This window comes from Chlorocebus sabaeus, chromosome 4 (assembly GCF_047675955.1).
Source record: "Chlorocebus sabaeus isolate Y175 chromosome 4, mChlSab1.0.hap1, whole genome shotgun sequence".
Taxonomy (NCBI): domain Eukaryota; kingdom Metazoa; phylum Chordata; class Mammalia; order Primates; family Cercopithecidae; genus Chlorocebus; species Chlorocebus sabaeus.
The window spans coordinates 39,786,208-39,794,925 of record NC_132907.1 but is presented as its reverse complement, the minus strand read 5'-3'; the positions used below and the strand labels follow the sequence as shown (position 1 = coordinate 39,794,925).

The window sequence follows — 8,718 nt, the reverse complement described above, 5'->3', positions numbered from 1 at the left end:
TGTCAGACCAGCAGTTTAGTAAGATCCTCTTCATAGCTCAGTTCCCAGTGCATATGGAGATTCAATACAGTCCCCTCACTCTCAGTTCTTAGAAGAATTTGAGAGGGATAAGAACAATAACTACCTGTTTTGTTTAATAGCCTAAAAGTGAAAACAAATGTCAAAAAAATGCAGTCTAAAAAGAAACAGAAGTCAAATTCTTTCATCCCAGGATGTCTGAAAAGGAGAGACTCTATGGAGCATGAATGCAGAAAAGGAGTTATTCCTACTGGAAAAAAAAAAAAGAAATGAACTGTTGACACAGCCACTCAAGACCAGAGAAACAACCACTGAGAGTAAGTAGCCTCAATTTCATTGTCACCAGGAAGGCACACAGCAGAAGGCGTGGGACAAATCTGGGCTAGAGCCCTTAGCGGACTCAGGCTTCCAGGAGCTGTGGTTCAACAGCCTTTGTGGGAATGGGGAGAACCAGAAGCCATCACCATCAAGTGGGAAAAAGGATGCCACAGCAACAACACAGCTGTCGAAAATCAGCTGGAGCTGAAGTTACACCCCGTTTGAAATCCACACTGTACTTGTTTTCCCGTGAAGGGCTTGAGACTTGCAGAGACACGTTAAACATGTGTAGGTGACCTTCCTTTTGAAAGGCAGAGGAGGGCCTCTTCGGTAACTCTTTCTACTTATTTGTTTTCCTATCAGTTCACCATTTCAACTAGAAAAGAGGCTGCAAGCTTCCTCAGCTAACTTCTAATTTGGACACAGCACGAATACTACACACACAATTGAATGAATGACCACATCTTCCTGGTTCTTCCATTGGGCAGGGTTAATATGCTTCTTTGGACTGAATAGGTGTGATCATGTTTGAGAAAAGTGTGTAAACTTAAGGCCGGATTTTGTTAGTCTCTGTCCCAGAAAATTGGTGGAGAACTCCTCGGCTCTTGTATAATTCAATGACTGGCTTTGCCACATCCTTGCTGTCTTAGCCTGGCAGCAACTGCTTCAGGTTTATCATCCTCCTACTGGACTAATGGTTCACCAGCGACGTCATCAATCCCGTGTATATGAGGTGGATTGAAGTCCATGTTACATACCCTTCCGCCAGGAGGGTGAATCCAACAGCAGCTGAGACGATGTTTAAGTGTTTCAAATGAAATCTTCAAACTGATTACTAGATCCACGTCACAGATTTTTGTCCAGCGCTTCGGCTTGTCGTAATGTCCTAGGAAACCCATCGAGGAGCCAGTGCTGGCCACGCCTATTCTCTAACTCGGACATCATTAGGCGTGTGATCACATGGTCTGGAACCAAAAGACTTTTTTCTGTATACTGTTTTGCCATCTCACCAACTTCGGTGTTGGCCTTGATGTTCTCCCGCAAGAAGTGCCCGCTGGAGAGATCCTGGAAGCCAAAGTTCTGGGCGATCCTCTGGCACACAGTGCCCGTGCCCGAGCCGGTGGGGGGTGCGGGGGCGCGAGGATGACCACGCGCAGGAATGTGGAAGCCACTGCCTTCGCGAGGAGCGTGGTGGCCAAACGCGCAGCCCAGACTGTGGCCCGGGAGGGAGCCCCAGGAATTTTGTTTCTAGGTCCCCTACCTCTAGTACCCTCCGCTTGTGCTGGTTTTTTGGTTTTTTGTTTGTTTGTTTGTTTGAGACGGAGTTTTGCTTTTGTGGCCCAAGCTGGAGTGCAGTAGCCCGATCTCGGCTCACTGCAACCTGCGCCTCCCGGGTTCAAACGATTCTCCTGCTTCAGTCTCCTGAGTAGCTGGGATTATAGGCATGCGCCACCACGCCCAGTTAATTTTTGTATTGTTAGTAGAGACTGGGTTTCACCATGTTGTCCAGGCTGGTCTGGAAATCCTGACTTCAGGTGATCCGCCCGCCTCTGTCTCCCAAAATGCTAGGATTACAAGTGTGAGCCACCGCGCCCGGCCCTAACAGTGCATTTTAAACAAGATCCCAAGTGATTCCTATGTACATTAACTCTAGAGAAGCACTCATCTAGAAATTTCCCAAATCTCCCTAATGAGAAGAATCACCTGGGAGGCTTGTTAAGTATGTAGATTATCCAGCATATTTCTTAGCAATTCTGAGTCATTAAATCTAGCAATTTGAAAAATTACTCTGGGTTAGTCTCATACAGCAGATTCTTGAAGAACCTCATTCCATTATAATGTTGTTGAGAAAAAAAAATTGACACCCAGCTGGGGCCACTGCCTGTGTGGAGTTTGCACGTTCTCCCCATATATGCCTGGGTTTTCTCCGGGCGCTCCAGTTTCCTCCCATATCCCAAAAATGTCCACATGAGGTGAAGGGGCATGTCTCTACATGGTCCCGGTCTGAGTGAGTTTGTGTATGAATGTGCCCTGTGATGGGATGGCATCCCGTCCAGGGCTGGTTCCTGCCTTACACCCTGAACTGACAAGATAGGTATTAACCCTGAACTGGAATAAATGGGCTGGAAAATCAAAATAAATAAATACAAATTATTATAAAATAAAAACTGATGAGTGTACGATAATCATACAAATATACAACAGTAGATGATCTGAAAGTGCTCAGCAGACCCACTATATTTCTGTGGGGGGTGTGTGTGTGTGTGTGTGTGTGTGTGTGTGTTTTAACTGCATGTGGTAAGAGCTATTGCTTACATTTTTCATTTTGCAAACATTTCTTCCTTAATTTAACCCAGCACTACTACAACCACCTTCACTCACTGATTCACCAAAAATTGGGTAGGCTGGGCCTAGTGGCTCAAAGTGTAATCCTGACACTTTGGGAGGCCAAGGCAGGCAGATCGCTTCAGCCCAGGAGTTTTAGACCAGCCTGGGCAACATGGCAAAACATGGTCTCTACAAAACAATACAAAAAATTAGCTAGGTATGGTGGTGTGCACCTGTAGTCCCAGCTACTGGGGAGTCTGAGGTGAGAGGATCACCTGAGCCCAGAGAGGTCGAGGCTGTAGTGAGCCGTGATTGTACCATTGCACTTCAGCCTGGGGGACAGAGTGAGACCCTGTCTGAAAAACAACAAAAATTGGGTAAATCATTGTCTTGTTTTTATGAATCTTTCTTAAATGTATGCATAACTCACATTTATTTCGTTGTTTAATATTAGAAGTATTTTGGTCTTTATTTAGAAGTTTGAAGGTATGGCCGGGTGCGGTGGCTCATTCCTGTAATCCCACACTTTGGGAGACCGAGGCGGGTGGATCACCTGAGGTCAGGAGTTTGAGACCAGCCTGGCCAATACGGTGAAACCCCCATCTCTACTAAAAATACAAAAAAAATTAGCCAAGTGTGGTGGCGGGTGCCTGTAATCCTAGCTACTCAGGAGGCTGAGGCGAGAGAATCGCTGGAACCCGGGAGGCGGAGGTTGCAGTGAGCCAAGATTGCGCCACTGCACTCCAGCCTGGGGACAAAGTGAGACTCCAATTAAAAAAAAAAAAAAAGAAGAAGCACATGCATATTAGTCTTGTCCACATTCCAATTCTCAAACCTGTGACTGTTATATGGGAAAACAGTCTTTGAAGATGTGATCAAGTGAAGGGTCCTGGGATAGGAAGATTATCCTGGATTATCTGGGCGGTCCCTAATTGCAATCACAAGTGTCCTTATAAGTGGGAGGCAGAGGGAGATTTGACTCCAAATAGAAGAGCAGAAAACAGAGTGCCCTGCCAGCACATTAATTTCAGCCCAGTGAAACTGACTTAGGATTTCTGGACTCCAGAACTGTGAGAGAATAAATGTCTCTTGTTTCAAATCTGTAGTGTTTTGTTACAGAAACCTTAGGAATATGGATATGCATATGTTCTGCTTTACAAAATAATGCCAAACAATTTACAACCAAAATTGGCAAGTATTCACAATTAATGACATGTTAATGCTCTATATGAAATGATAGTTCAAGTGATGGTTCCAGAATTCCTATAGGGTGTAGGTGTAGGTTAGGAAACTTGTATTGAAGTTGTGTTTTCATAACACTTTAAAAAACTCTTGGGGGAAAAGCATCAAAGTTCTCTATCAGAGAATGTGGGTGGAGAGAGTAGGTCAGCATTGGTTGGCACACAAGTCATTACTTTTCAGGCTTGCTAATTAAACAGCTGGGCATGGTGGCATATGCTAGTAATCCCAGACGCTCTGGAGGCTGAGGCAAGAGAATTGCTCGAACCCAGGAGACGGAGGTTGCGGTGAGCCGAGATTGTGTCATTGCACCCCAGCATGGGCAACAAGAGTGAAACTCCATCTCAAAAAAAATAAATAAATAAATAGTTTCAAGGTGTTTTTGTGACCAGAAATGATCAGAACTTGACTCTTGTTTGTGTCAATTAACCTATGTGAAATTGGTGTTGTTATAAGCCGTTTTGCCTAAAGTCAGTTTCCAAGAACCTACTGATGACGTTAAGTAAGGACTTTGTATTTAGGGAACCCTACTCTCAAAAATAATCAGTCTATAGCTGACAGAGCCTTCCTCGTGGCAGCCTCTTCCTCCTTTGCATACAAATTTGTAATTTTCTTACAGTGCTTGTCATACCTGATCTATATTACAGTCATGATATATATAGCAGACCCCAGTATTCTCCATGTAGGATAAAAAACTCAGAAAAATCAAGAATTATTTTTCAGTTATTTGTGTGCCCAAAAGAATGTAAAACAGGTCTTACCCTTAGTAGGGACTCAAACAATTCTTTGATTCAATTGATGATATTGATTAAAAATTAGCTGGGCGTGGTGGCATGCGCCTGTAGTCCCAGCTACTTGAGAGGCTGAGGCAGGATGATTAAAAGGATGTGTTGTTATTTAGTAGTCCAGACAGTTGGGAAATATGAAGCCTGGAAAGATTATGACTTATTTAAAGAAGGAAGAACAAGAAATAAATTATGAACTCTGTGCCAGAAACCCTGTTAAGCTTCTTACATCCATTCTCCTCGATGAATAATAGATTGGAGATGTTAATTAACTTGCTTGCTCAAGATGACCTAGCAGGCCAGGCGCAGTGGCTCACGCCTGTAATCCCAGCACTTTGGGAGGCCGAGACGGGCGGATCACGAGGTCAGGAAATCAAGACCATCCTGGCTAACACGGCGAAACCCCGCCTCTACTAAAGAACACACACAAAAAAAACTAGCAGGGCGAGGTGGCGGGCGCCTGTAGTCCCAGCTACTTGGGAGGCTGAGGCAGGAGAATGGCGTAAACCTGGGAGGCGGAGCTTGCAGTGAGCTGAGATCCGGCCACTGCACTCCAGCCTGGGTGACACAGCAAGACTCCGTCTCAAAAAAAAAAAAAAAAAAAAAAAAAAGATGACCTAGCAAAGTAGTTAGTGGAGCCAGGATTCAAAACCTGATCTATGTGGCCATATCATACCAGGGTACAAGAAATGGGTGGCAGAAATTACTGGGCAGAGAATGAATTGTGGAAGCAAGCGAAGCAGATATCAAGCATTTTTTTTTTTTTTTAAAGAACAAACAAACAAAAGCATGCCATATGTCAGGTAACCAAGAGCTGGAGGCAGAAGAGTTTAGACCAGAAAGCTACAATCTAGGACAATTTCATGGAAGGAAATCTAATATGCAAAAAAAAAAAAAAAAAAAAAAAAAATGCGTGTGGTTTTAGGGACCTCAAAAGACCTATCTCTTGACTAAGAGAAATGTACACATCCTCCCTTATTTGCCTCAACAACCTTCACCCTCCAAAATGAGGTTTGCTGTTATAGATGGGTCAAATACAAGAGCATGCAGTGAGTCAGGCTTTCTTGAGTAGATAAATGTTTTAATCCAACAGGCTATTGAGGTGAAACAGGACCACAGACTGCTTTTCCTGGTGGGGAGCCCCATCATCTGCCGGTCTCTGCTTCACTAATTGGCTCCTTTCTGCCTTGTGTTTCCAAACGGTGGGTAAGGTAAAGACAGTGCAATGCCCGGAGAAATTCCCAGCCATCTCTCAGTGGTTTTCTTTTTCTCTTTACTGCTTTCTCTTCCATTTGGCTAGTGAAGTTATGCTATAGAGGCCATATTTGTGTTCCTCCAAAATTCAGCTGTTGAAACCCTAATCTGAATTGTGATGGTGTTAGGAGGTAAGACTTTTCTTTGGGAGGTGATTCGATCATAAGGATAGAGCCTTCATGAATAGGGTTAGTGTGCTTGTGAAAGGCATCCCAGAGTCCCCTTGCTCCTTCTGCCATGAGAGGACTTAGCAAGAAGATGGTTATCTATGACCCAGAAAATGGGCTCTCACCAGACACCAAATCCACTGGCACCTTGATCTTGGACTTCCCAGTCTCCAGAACAGTGAGAAATAAATATCTGTTATTTACAAGCCACCCAGTTAATAACCTTTAGTTTTAGCAGCCCAAAGAGACTAAGAGAGGTAAGATGGAGTCCAGTGGCCCCTCCTAAGAAGAAGTGTTCTCATTCATTTAGCAAACGAAATGGGAATCACTTGCAAAAGTTTCACTCCCAGACTTTAAGACTCTGCTGGTCTGGAAGTCTTAGTATCCAATAGAGGGATGCTTCCACCTAGAAACTTCTTCCATTGAATTGAAACCTAAAACTGCTCGTTCTGCCATCAAAGCAACAAACATAGGAAGATGTCGCAGTTGACAGCCCTTGGTAGCTATAAAGGCAATGGAAACACAAAATGAGCTTACAGGAAGGAAATAATAAATGCCAGCTGTGTCTAGCTACGGAAATAAGAGCCACTGCCTTCATCTGTATTTAGTTGTTGTTAAAGTTATTATTGTTAGTGCATAAATGTCATGTTTTTCTTCCCCTTTCCCAGATATTGTATATAGGGTGTGTTTTACACATCCAATATACACAAATGGTTAAACACAAGTAGTTACATTTTACGAGTCGTAGTGGCAGAATGATGAGAAGTAACAGCCGAGCCAGAGGAAAAATGATCAGCAGTTTATTTTGAACCTGGGATGCAGCTTTTAACCTTGGGATGCCATAGCAGGGCTTGCCTTTGATTGTAACCCTGTTAGGGGAAACCAGAGTATGTTTGTTATGCATGTAATAGTTGGCTTATGTTAGAAGGGGACCGAGAGTTTTCTTTCATGACCAGGAAACGATAGACTGTTCTGCACAATCATAAAGCCTTTCACAGTACTTGCTAGTTCCACTGTTCCGTTACTGCTTATTTGGGGGAGGGGGGCGGGAAGCACCCATAAGCTTGGAGAGGAAATGAATTTGGCTACCCTCATGGCCACAGATGATTAGACCAGTATACCCACTGGCGACTCTCCACAGCCGATGGTAACTGACCAATCAAAAAGATCCTCCCTGCTCAGAGAATTTGAAGTGAAGAGTTAAAAAACAGAATAAAGACTACATAGACTATGGAAGAGGAGAGGAGAAAGTAGTTAGTACCTAGGCTGCCTCAAAACCCAAGTGCTTTCCATTTCCAATCCGTATGAATTCCTGCAATAAATCCCCCTTTTTTTTTTTTTTTTTTTTTTTTTTTTTGAGATGGAGTCTCACTCTGTCGCCCAGGCTGGAGTGCAGTGGCGCAATCTCAGTTCACTGCAACCTCTGCCTCTCAGGTTCAAGCAATTCTCCCTACTTCAGCCTCCTGAGTAGCAGGGATTACAGGTGCCTGCCACCATGCCTGGCTAAATTTTGCATTTTTTAGTAGAGATGGGGTTTCACCCTGTTGGCCAGGCTTGTCTTCAAGTGATCTGCCTGCCTCCGCCTCCCGCAGTGCTAGGATTACAGGCCTGAGCCACCACGCCCGGCCAATCCCTTTGTATTTTCAAGCAATTGTGAATAAGTCTGTATACCCAGCTATGAAAGAGACCTAACATAATGCTGCTAAACACCTGGGTAATATTTAAATGCGACATCTGATACATATGAAGAAACATTTGTAACATATGTACTTTGTAAAGCATAACAAAATAAACACAGAAGGAGCCACCACTCAACATAAAATCTGAAGCATCTCTAACTCTGTTGAAGTTACCTGGGTGCTCCTCTCTAATCCCACACCTCCAGCCTGCTCCATTTTCCACCAACCCAGGGGTGACCACTATTCTGAAATTTGTCTTTTTCATTGCCTTTCGTTTAAAAGAAAATTGTGGTTTTGCTCCATATTCATCCCTAGTCAACATTTGACTTGTTTTGAGCTTTATAAAAACAGTATCATACCATATACACAGTAAGTGGGGATTTGCTTTTTCACTCATCATTGTTTCTAATGCTTATTCATGTTGTCTGTTGCTATAGATAAATCATTTTCATTGGTGGATAAATTTCTGGTTATGTGAATATACCACCCTTTACTTATCCATTCACCTATCAATAGGCATCTGGGTGGTTTCCAGGCTATTTTGCATTTTGAGAAATGTACCTATGTACCTATGTAAATTCTTGTACGTGTTTCCTGGTACACTTAAGCAGAGGTATCTGCAGAGCACTTAATAGGAGTGGAATAGCTGATGTATTATGGTAGACTGATAATAGGCCCCCCAGATATGTCCACATTCCAGTTCTCAAACCTGTGACTGTTATATGGGAAAAGAGTCGTTGAAGATGTGATCAAGTGAAGGGTCCTGGGATAGGAAGATTATCCTGGATTATCTGGGCGGTCCCTAATTGCAATCACAAGTGTCCTTATAAGTGGGAGGCAGAGGGAGATTTGACTCCAAACAGAAGAGCAGAAAAAAGTGCCCTGCCAGCACATTAATTTCAACCCGGTGAAACTGACTTTGGATTTCTG

The 8,718-nt window shown here is 43.5% G+C and overlaps 1 pseudogene; it reads right to left on the bottom strand.

Annotated features, from left to right (window-relative positions):
- Positions 1 to 735: 735 nt before the first annotated feature.
- LOC103221529 (adenylate kinase 4, mitochondrial pseudogene) lies at positions 736 to 1,866 on the bottom strand (annotated as a pseudogene).
- Positions 1,867 to 8,718: the final 6,852 nt, after the last annotated feature.